This window comes from Cyanistes caeruleus, chromosome 10 (genome assembly GCF_971803275.1).
Source record: "Cyanistes caeruleus chromosome 10, bCyaCae1.hap1.1, whole genome shotgun sequence".
Taxonomy (NCBI): domain Eukaryota; kingdom Metazoa; phylum Chordata; class Aves; order Passeriformes; family Paridae; genus Cyanistes; species Cyanistes caeruleus.
This window is the reverse complement of record NC_141710.1, coordinates 4,863,560-4,874,190: the sequence shown is the minus strand read 5'-3', so window position 1 is coordinate 4,874,190 and position 10,631 is coordinate 4,863,560.

Here is a 10,631-nt window from a genome sequence, read left to right as displayed (position 1 = left end):
GACTTGTCAGGCTGAGCTGTGGCCAGTGGCCGTGGGCTGGGCAGCCCTGAACGCACAGCCAGGCACTGGGAAAGGAAAACAGCCTCCAGCCGTGGCAGGGACCAGCTCTGGGCCACTCCATCCATGTCTGATCTCAATTTTCCGTGTGCTTCACCACACAGGAGTGGCTGGGGCTGTGCGAGGAGAGCAGGGATTTCACAGACTTCAAATTGCTGCTGCCGCCTCTGCCCTGTCTCTCTGCCTGTTCTGTCTGTAATAGCAATTCAGTTTTACCTTTAAAAAGCAAATATTAGGGATTTGCACAGGCAAGTAAGGCTGGTAGCCATAGCACTATAACTGTTCCACTTTCTGTTTTTGTTATTTTTTTAATTTCCATGTTTTGGAGACCTTGATCAACTGTCCATGTTTGGGAAATGAAATAAGATATAAATAGGCAGGTATCCCAGGATCATGGAATCATGGATTGATTTATTTGGGAAGGGACCTTAAAGCCAGTCCAGTTCCACCCCTGACATAGGCAGGGACAACTTCCACCATCCCAGGTTGCTCCCAGCCCCATCCAACCTGGCCTTGGACACTTCCAGGGATCCAGGGGCAGCCACAGCTTCTCTGGGTAACCTCTGCCAGGCCTAACCACCCCCACAGGGAAGAATTTCCTAATGTCAAATCTCACCCTATTCTCTGCCTGTTTAAAGCCATGGTCAGTCTCTAAACTAATATCCAGACAGAAATGTGGTTTATTTGATTTTTTAAATCAAATTTAACTTCTTTGCAGCATTGCCAAAAGCAAGCTGTTTGCTTTTCCTGAAGCCATACTTGGGTTTTTTAGTTACAGACCTTCACCAGCCCCACTGGGGCCTCTGATGTTCCAGCTGCATGCAGGAGACAGCTCCCTGAATCCAGTCCTGCCCTTCTCCATGACATCCTCTCTTAAAACCAACCACTTCCCTCTGGCTCTGAGTATCCAAGTCTCCAGGTGGAGACTCCCAGGGATTTGCAGAACTGCACAGGAAGCATGGGAACGGCAAAAGAGACTGGTGCAAAGATACCATTCCCATTTCACCCAAAGGCTCTGGGTTTTCCTGCAAAATCAGATCCAGAATCTATGCAGATTTTACATCCAGAGCTAAGATTCCCAGCTTAACTTTTCCCTTCCCATTTCAATGCCTGCAGGTGCAGAGGCTGGGAAGGAGATGATATTCAAAATTAAATAAGTTATTTGGGCATTTTTTCCCCCTCAGCTGAGGGGTGCTGCTTCCTCCCCTCCTGGGTGAATCTTTCCCCTTAAAATCGTTTTTCTCACCTCCTTTTCCTGTTCAAGTCCTTGGCTTACAGGGAGAATTTCATTTCAACAATTTTCTGTAGGTTTGGTAAGGGGACCAAGGAAGGACCAGGAGGACCAAAGCAGTGGGAAGCAGACCATGGATTTCTCCAGACTCTGACAGCATCATGGGCTGGAGACACCTGGGTGACACCTTTGCCCCAGACCTCAGGGCTGGGGACCACAAATGAGTCTGGAAAAGGGGAATACAGCAGCAAGAGCTGATGGTTGGTCAGGTAGAATGGCTGGAAAAAAGTCCATTTCCATTCTGACCGCTCCCAACCATCCCATCCAGTGGGGCTGAGTAGGGCTGGGGGAGTGCTGGGGAAAGTTATTGGGATGTAGCAGCATTGCTGAGCCCCTTGGAGAGAATAAGTGCCTCAGTATTTGAGGACTGGGGGAAAGAATGAACTCCTGACAGCTCCAGTGAGTCCAGTCCCTTGCCCAGGGAGGTCACTGGATGCAGCCCTGCCCAGGCCCACTACTGACACCAGATGTCATTCCTCATGTCAGAGGCATCTCCACACCCCTGGGAGCTGCTGGATTTTCTTTGTCCCCCTTAAGAAAGTCCATCCCACGTAGTCTAAGCCCATTTCTCTTCACCACGAGTCCATATCTGCCTTTAACCAACATTATCATCAGCAGAAAGGGCTAGGGAGGAGAGGATGTAGAGCCTCAGTGAGCCATGTCCCTGAAAAGAGCCATCCTGGGGTGATCCCTTTGATTTGGCCCTGAGAAATCCCATCAAAAGCTACACTAAATTGCTGGCTCATAGGAAAATAGAAGTCATTTCATCCAGGCTTTGGGGGAGATGCATCCCCCCTTCAATACAGCATCTAGCAAGGACACAACTTAATTGTTGTTTTGTAGATGAATGTGATATCTTCCCAATATTTTTGCCAGTGGTGGGTACTTTGAGCTTCTTTTACTTGCAGGATACAAAACCAAACAACATCATATCACTACCAGTTACCAAGGTAACTGGAGAGAAAGATAGAAGCGTCTGGGGTTGCACACTTTGTGATCTCCCTTCATTAGCTCATTTCTTGACATCAGCTGCTTTCCCAGCTCCATTTCTCCCTCTGCTCGCAAACCACACAAGAACTGTGAATCCAAGTCTCTTCTGAGGAAGGTGACAGTGCCAAGAGGCAGAAATACTGTTCATGGGCTATTTGCCACTGGATTTTCATTCTAGAGGACATTTGTACACCTTGAAAGGGGGATGACTGTGTCACAAAGAGGGAGCTGGCAGTGCAGCTGCTGTCACTCTGCCTCAGTGTCCCCAAGCATCGGGTTTCATACTCAAAACAGCTCCCTAAGAGAAGTGTTCAAAAAGCACCCAGGTGATTAAAATACAACATAAATAAAATGTATTTGGGAGCACATAGAGAGAGGCTCAAATGCTTCTTACAATTTAGGAACAAGGCTTTTCAGAGAGTTTTTATAACTCATTTGATGGCAAGGTGTCAAGAGAAGCTGGTAACTGTCTAGGAAGGAATTCCTTGCTGTGAGGGTGGTGAGGCCCTGGCACAGGTTGCCCAGCGAAGCTGTGGCTGCCCCTGGATCCTTGGAAGTGTCCAAGGCCAGGCTGGATGGGGCTTGGAGCAACCTGAGACAGTGGAAAGTGTCCCTGCCCATGGCAGGGGGTGGCACTGGATGTGCTTTAAGGTCTCTTCCAACTCAAACCATTCTGGTACTCTGTGACCATCCTGGTTATGGAGGGCCACCCACCACACACCCTCTCTGGTTTTCCATTTTGGTCCCTGTCCCTAACTCCTGGCATTTATAAGCTGAACCACACCCAGGTAGATGTCACCAAGGCTGTGCATGCACAGAGCTCAACAGCCAGTGTGTTACACCAGCACCTGGTCACACGTGTCCCAGGCAGTGCCAAAACCTAGGGCAGGTGCTGGTGGAAAAAACACTCCTGCTGCAGGGGAGGCCATCAGGGAATGGGGGACACTGGAGAGGAGCCAGAGGGGGGTCCTTACCTGGGCACTCCCACCTAAGTGTGCAAGGATGGAAGAACAGCTCCAGCCTTTGTCACCTGCTGGAGTGCAAGGGGTCCTGGGGCTTAATTCCTCGTCCTTATCCGTGCAATCCCAGCCAGCATCCTGGATTCAGTCTGGCTGGGGCTGGTGTCACAGGCCAGGCAGTGCTCTCAAAGGCACATTATTTACAGCCAGTCGTGCTCGCCATGAGCTGCAGGAGCTGCTGAGCCAGATTCCCTTGCCTGGCTCCACACCCCACCAGACACACACTAAATACAAAATTCATACTGAAAACAGCCAGCTACGGACAAATCAAGCTCAATGATTTTCTCTCTCCAATCCCTAAGACAGTGAAATATGGGAAATTCGAGGCATGGATCTTGGGTGCCTAACACAACCACCCTTGCACACATCCTCTTTACAGACAGGAGTTTCCACCTCACTGTCCCCTCTGGGGGGGTGTGAATCATCACCCTGGGGACATCAACTCCATGCCAGTTCAATATTCCTTGTGTGTCCCCCTCATTTCAGCCACTCCCAGCAGATTCCAGCCTCATGCTGTTTCCTCAGAGCCTAGGAGGGGTGTGCAAGCCAGAAAGGACCATGCCACAAGCATGGGAACACATCCCATGGGAAGAAGGGAGCGGCATCTCAAGAGAGAAGTTATGTGCAGCCTTCTCAGTGCCCAGGCACAAGAGGAAACGGAGAACCGATGCCTGGGAAGTTCCACCTGGACAGGAGGAAAAACTTCTTTCCTGGGCAGTAACCAAGCATTGAACAGATCCCAGAGAGGGTGTGGAGTCCCCCTCACTGGAGATACTCCAGAGCTGTCTGGACACACTGTGTGCCATGAACTCTGAGCTGACCCTGCTGGAGCAGGGAGATGGCACCAGGTGATCGCTGTGGTCCCTTCCAGACTGGCCCATTCCGGGATTCTGTGACTATTTCTGGAATAAGGGGTTGGGTTTGCCCCAGCAGCATCTCCTGGGGGTGGCAGAGAAGTTCTCACTGATCTCTGGTGGCGTCAGGGTTTGGCTGAGTGTTCATTTTTGGCAGGGCTGGTCTGGGCTGGGGCCAGGCAGCAGGAGCCAGCTCCGTGTCCGTGACACTGCTATGCCTGAAAGACAAGCCCAGGGGACAAGTCAGGTAATAGAGGTGATCTGTCCTGGGGCATGCTGGATGTGCTGTGGGGAAGGATATGGAAAAGCTGGGAATGGGATAGTCCCGTTACCCTGTCATTAATACCAAAAAACATGTGTCATTGCTGAGCTCATACTTTGTGTTTCAGAGCACACCAGCCTATCCCACTGCCCACTGGGAAGAAGATGCTTCCTGGCCTGCTTTCCAACTTCTTTCTTTTAATTATGCTGTTTGTCTCCCAAGCCATGCATTCCTGCTTTTCCATCTTTCCCTTTGAGAACGAAAACAAGGACGGGTCACTTGCCTTTTTGTACAAGGATCTCTCTGGACATCTCAGAGAGGGGGAGAGGGAGCAAAAGAAACGAACCACACAAAACAAAGTGAGGGAACATTTTTAATTGGAAGTGTTTTGTTTTCACCAGGATTTTAACTTTGGAGAGAGCCTCACAAATACTCTCTCAGGGTCCTCTGCTGAAGGGCTTTATTCTGCCGCAGGCGCCTTTCATGGTGCAGCACAATAGCTTTTGTTTCAGGAGTGTGGGGCAATGAGGACCTTGAATGCCAGAGGTCTGTATTATATCCATAACTGTAGATTTGGATGGTGGAACGGAGGTTGGGGGGAAGGTGAGAATGAAAAATTTCTCCATTGTGTAGATGGAGTCCTTCCAGCAAACACTGGCACAATAGGAAGCACATTCTTAAGAGCTGAAGCAGACTGTGGATAAAGACTCCCTCATTTTGTACATAATGGTCCCTGTGCTTTAACCTTGTACAGCTGCTATGACACCTGCTTTTCAAAGCCTTTGTGGCAGAACAAGCAGAGCTTTGTCTGCCATACACATTCTGTGCCACACATGTTAACATTTCTCTTTTTGTATTTACTTTTGTTTCCCCCACCTTCTCTCTCCCTCTTTTTTTCTTCTCCTTCATTTTTTTTTTATTTTTTTTTTTTTAACACAACAGTTATGAATGAATGGCTGAAAAGTAATTTCAGCCTTGATTCTGGCATCGTGTCCAGTCTGGAAGTCTGTAGATATTGTAATGCAGAATAAAGGGCAGATATTAGACTGGGGAGTGCTGTGTTCCCTTTCTAGCAAAGCCTCAGCCTTTGTGTCTCCTTCCTCCCTTTTCCCCCCATTTCCCTCCCTTCCCATCTCTCTGGCTCTGGTTTGAAAGGACAGGCAGAACCCATCACAGCTCACACCCCCTCCAGCAGAACGAGCTGCAGGACCCTGTGGTTCTGGCTCACTCACCCCTGGGACTCACAGGGGTTTGTCTGGGATGGAGAAGGGAAGTCCAGGTCACCATTCTCATGAAGAAATGGTAAAGGTTTGCAGCAGCAGAGTCCTTGAGTGGCTTTTCTTGGGCAGGGATTCAACTCTGAGCAGAGCAAGCCTGCAGCATGTGGGACCTCTGGGATCTTCCCCTCCCTGTGCCACCTGCAGTGGGAGCAGGGCAAGGACATCGTGTTCTTCTGGATCATGTTGTAGCTCCCCCATTCTCAAGATTCCTTGGCTGAGAAGGTGCTGGCTCCAGGGGCAATGGGAATAAGAAAAACTGCTCTGGATCCTGAGGTCTGATAATGAATCATGTAATGACAAGGGAATTAATTGATGGAGCTGCTCCATGGAATTGTCTGGAGTAGGGTGATCTGCCAGTGCTTGATCCTAGAGGTCATGTGTCATTTCCATGAGGATCTGAGCAGCCCTCTCTGCTGGAAGGTGTCCTTGCCCATGGCAGAGGTGTGGAATGAGACAGCCTTGGGAGTCCCTTCCAACCCAAACCATTCTGGGATTCTCTGGTGTCTGTAGGAAAGAGGTTCTTCTCCATTTCCCTCCACAAGGAGAATCAGGACCGACAAGTGCCACCAGTGTGGGCCTGCTGCTCCTCTGAGCAGCCCAGCTCCAGCTTTGGCAGAGAATTCAAGCTGGGATGAGCTGGGATGATGCTGGTAACTTTATTCTGTCATGAATACAACAGGAACCAGAGCAGGAGCAGATGGCCAGAGGGGAAAACGAGTGATCCGAGGTTGGTTATTCCAAGCAGGATGCAGTGCCTCTGGGCAGGACAAGTTAACAGGTCCAGGGAGCAGCAAAACTCTTAATAACCACCCCCATTCAAATTATCTGAGCTTTATTATTCCATTTGTTCTTGCGGCTTAGGAGGTTTCCTTTGGTTTGTGGCTGAAAACCCAGCTCTGTTCAAAGGGAGATTTTAAGGGATACAGGGAAACATTTTCTCCTCAGTTAACCTCCCTTCTCAGAGCATGTGGAAGGGGTGGGGAGGATCCCCAGTGATCCAGACTCTCCACCAGATTCAGCTCTTTTTTTTTTTTTTTTACCAGCACTGGTATTCCTGTGGCATGAGAAGAGACATCAATGACAGTGAGAAGCCTGGGGCAGGAGAGGTTCCCAGCTCTCAGACACTGCACTTATATTTTCCTTTTTTTTTTTCCAAAGGCAAAAAGAGGCCAAAATCTGAAATGAAAGACAGAAGCCTGGCTTCTGAAATCCCTGTTTGAGTCTCAATTTTTCATGAGAATAACCCAGACATTTATTTCATGCTTGCTTTCATTTCTAATTATTGGCGGGAAGTGCCAACCACATTCACTTGATCTTTAGCGTGTTCAGACTTGCTGGGCAAGGGAAAAATCCATGGATGTATCCAGAGGACATCTACTGCCTGCAGAGTGTGAGCAGCTGGCAGGACAGCAGGCAAAAACAGCTGGAGCAGGGCTGAACACCGAGCTTCAAACCTTGGATTCTGGAAGACATCCATGGGCACAAACCCTGCCTTAGGACTGTGCTCAGCAGAGCTGCTGCCCAAATCGGGAGACTCAGACAGGGCTCTGCTGAGGTCCATGTTCTTCCTGAGACATCCCATCCATGATCTGGATCCAGGAGTTATTGCTGTTTTAAGCTTCTTCCTCATTAAACTGGTTTGGTGTGAATCTTGGACATGGGAACCTTCCAAGTCCAGACACCAGGAGCTGAATGCTAAAAAAGCTGGATGAGAACAAGGAGAAATTAGAGCTGCTAAAAACCAGGTCTCAAGGTTTTCTCAGCACCCTCAGGAATCCTTAGCAAGGGATGCACTGGACAGTGCTGCAGGAGGGTTTGCTGGAAGGGATGTGTGAATCCCAGCAGGCTGAGCTTCAGCACATCCTCAGAGGCAGGAATTCTTCTCCACATGAAAAAAGAGTGAAAAGAGCCAGAGCGGGTGCAACTCACCCGTTCAATATCCAGCCCTCCTTCGTGTCAGACCCCCACCATCAGTTCACGCCTCCATCTCTCTGCTGCTAATGGAGCAGGAGACAATTCCGGCACGGAGCCATCCGGAGCATAATCCTGCCATTTGAAAGCACATAAAGGCACTTCATAGCAGCAAGTGTCAATAGCCACTCCCCTATTGATATAACATCCCTTCCCTCCTCCATAAACCCCGGCTGGCAAAGAAAATAAACAAGGGTTAGATGAAATCTAACCCCAGCATAGCTATAAAAGATGCTTCATAAAAAATAATAAAATAAACCAACCCACAAAAAAAGTGATGTTTAATCTGCTAATTCATGCTCAGGGCCCTGCTCCTTGTTTAGGGAGTGTGTGCAGAGAGCAGCTCGGATTCGGGAGAGGGGGAAAACACAGCTCAGATCCTCCACAGCCAAAGCTGCTGGGAGACCTGGCAGACACCAGATAAAAGATTTAGTGGGAAGGGGAAGAGGCTGAAGCTGGAGGAGCCCTTAATCCCCATCTCACTGCAGAACACTGGACATCCCCACATCCCATGCAACATTTGCATCCCACAGCAGCAGGGCATGGATCAGCAATGTGCTGCCAGAGGAATTTGGAAGGGAACCAAAAGCCAAGTTGCTGCAGACACACAGCTCACACTGGGGCTTGCTGCAGCCTAGATCTGCCTCTCCCATCCCACCTCCCTGCCTGCGGATAATGGCAGTGAAGAAGGAAGAACTTAGGCACCTAAATCAAGAAACACAGACCACAAAATCTCTCTTTTGGCAGCTGAGGTTCTGACAGCACAGAAATCCTCGCAAGAGTACAGGTGCAAGGCTGCCCCATCCCTGGGAGTGCCCAAGGCCAGGCTGGAGGGAGCTTGGAGCAACCTGGGATAGTGGAAGGTGTCCCTGCCCATGGCAGGGCATGGAATTGGGTGGGTTTTGAGGTCCCTTCCAACCCAAACCATTCCATAGGATCCTCATATTCTGTAAGTCCATGAGGAACACGTGGGCCAGCTCCTAGGAGAAGGTCTGACCTGCTGGGAGGAGGAGGAGGGCTGGACACCCCTTCCCTAATCCCACCTGAGTAGGCTTATCCCCCACAGCGCCCCAGCCCAGGTAACTGCACCCAGCAACATCCCTGGGACATCAACATCAGCCTCAGCATCCTTAGGGATTCTAGGGAATCTGGGATCCTTAAGGTTTCTCAGATCTAATCTCTGCCTGTCACTCTGTGCTCCTCAGGAGAAACATGGACCTGGAATGTTCTTGAGATTCCCAAGCTTTCCCTGCTGCCACACAACTCCCTGCACTGGCTGCAGGAATTCTCTTGGGGATCAGCCATCCCACCCCACCTGGGAGAGGTTTAGTGCTCACACGGAGCTCATGAGACCCACCCTGAGACCCACATCGGGCAGAGGCACGTGGAGCATCACCAAACTTGTGCCCTTTTCTGGATCTGGGACTGGGATTTGGGAGAAGAGTCCAGGCTCTGGAAAATTACAGACCTTTCCAAGAGTCCTTGCAGAAGGTTTATCTCCTTCCTTCCCTTCATCTTGGGCTGCTGGAAGTTTTTCAGAAGGCCTTTCCCTTTGTTTCTAGGAGCCGGGGTATTTTGGGTGTCCTGAACGGGTAATAGAGCAACCTGAAAGAAAAAAAATAACTACCAAAAAATAAAAACCAAAGTAAATTACTGCAAAACTAGGAAAAGGCACCTTGGATGTCCTGCTGGAGCACAAGGATGTACTTAACTTGCATGGAAGCAACCCAGAGATGTGAGGAGGGGCCTTCAGAGGCCAGGGAGGGGGTGAGACAGCAGTGGCTTGGCCACGTCCAGTTTTTCCATGGGTCAAATGAAAGATGATTTGCAAAAAAGGAGCCCCTGATTGGTTAATGAACATCTCTCAATTTACAGCAGCAGAATGCTGGGTGCCATCAAATGCGAGCCCAAGTTAAAGCTATGACTGCTTTAATAATCAATGACTGCAGAGTATTTAAAAAAACAGCGAAGCTTTCAGGGGCTTAAGACTTATTGCCAGCATTTTCTCAGCTTTCTTAAAGAAAAAAGGGGTGTTGTAGAAAATGGTCAAATTTATCATTTATAGCAAAATATTAATGTAGCAGCAGGAGACTTGATGTGGCCATCTATCTCCAAGCATTCAGACTTCAAAGGAAGCATAAACACGAAATTAATGGTTTGTCTAGTGTAAAGGAAAAATAAATGCAAATGTAGCCTCATTAATACCAAGTGGGTGACTTCTTGGTTTATGGGGTTTGGATTGATTTTGTCAAAGGCCAATAGATTTATTAAAAATGTCTTTTAAATTTAGCATCCCTATACCCATTAGTTGAAAGAAATAAAATTCTCTGCAATCGCCACCACCTCTCCTCCTCCTCTCCCCCCACTCCCTGGATGTTGTTTTACCTAAATAAAGTTCCTGCATTAGGACTCACTTTGCACTGAAATATGTCTCTTGTAGGAGCTGCTATAAACGTCAGCATTTTCCCCGGCGTTGGTTTATGGGCAGAGTGAATTTTAATGGCATCGTAATCTCACTGCAATCAATTGTGCTCCATGGGAGGGGAAACCTCGGGGAGTGGCCATTAACCACAGCTCTGCATCACTCCAGGCCTCAGGAGCTTCCAAAGGGATTTTTTTCCCCTGTGTTTTTTTTGGTTTTTTTTTTTTTTTAATAACTGCTCACCAAATGTTTGTTCTGGGCTGTCTCATCCCCTTTCCCATGGCTCCAAGTGGGATGAGAGGATGCTCACTCCTCGGGATGAGGTTGTGGCTGGGACATCTCACATCCATTCCCAACCCACCAGAACAGGATGGGATGTTTTCCAGGTGTCCCAGGGATAACAGTGGCAGCTGGTGGCTGCCATTAGCCCCCCCAGTGCACCCTGTCCCAACACATTCCATCAGCTGCACCAAGGCACACCCCCA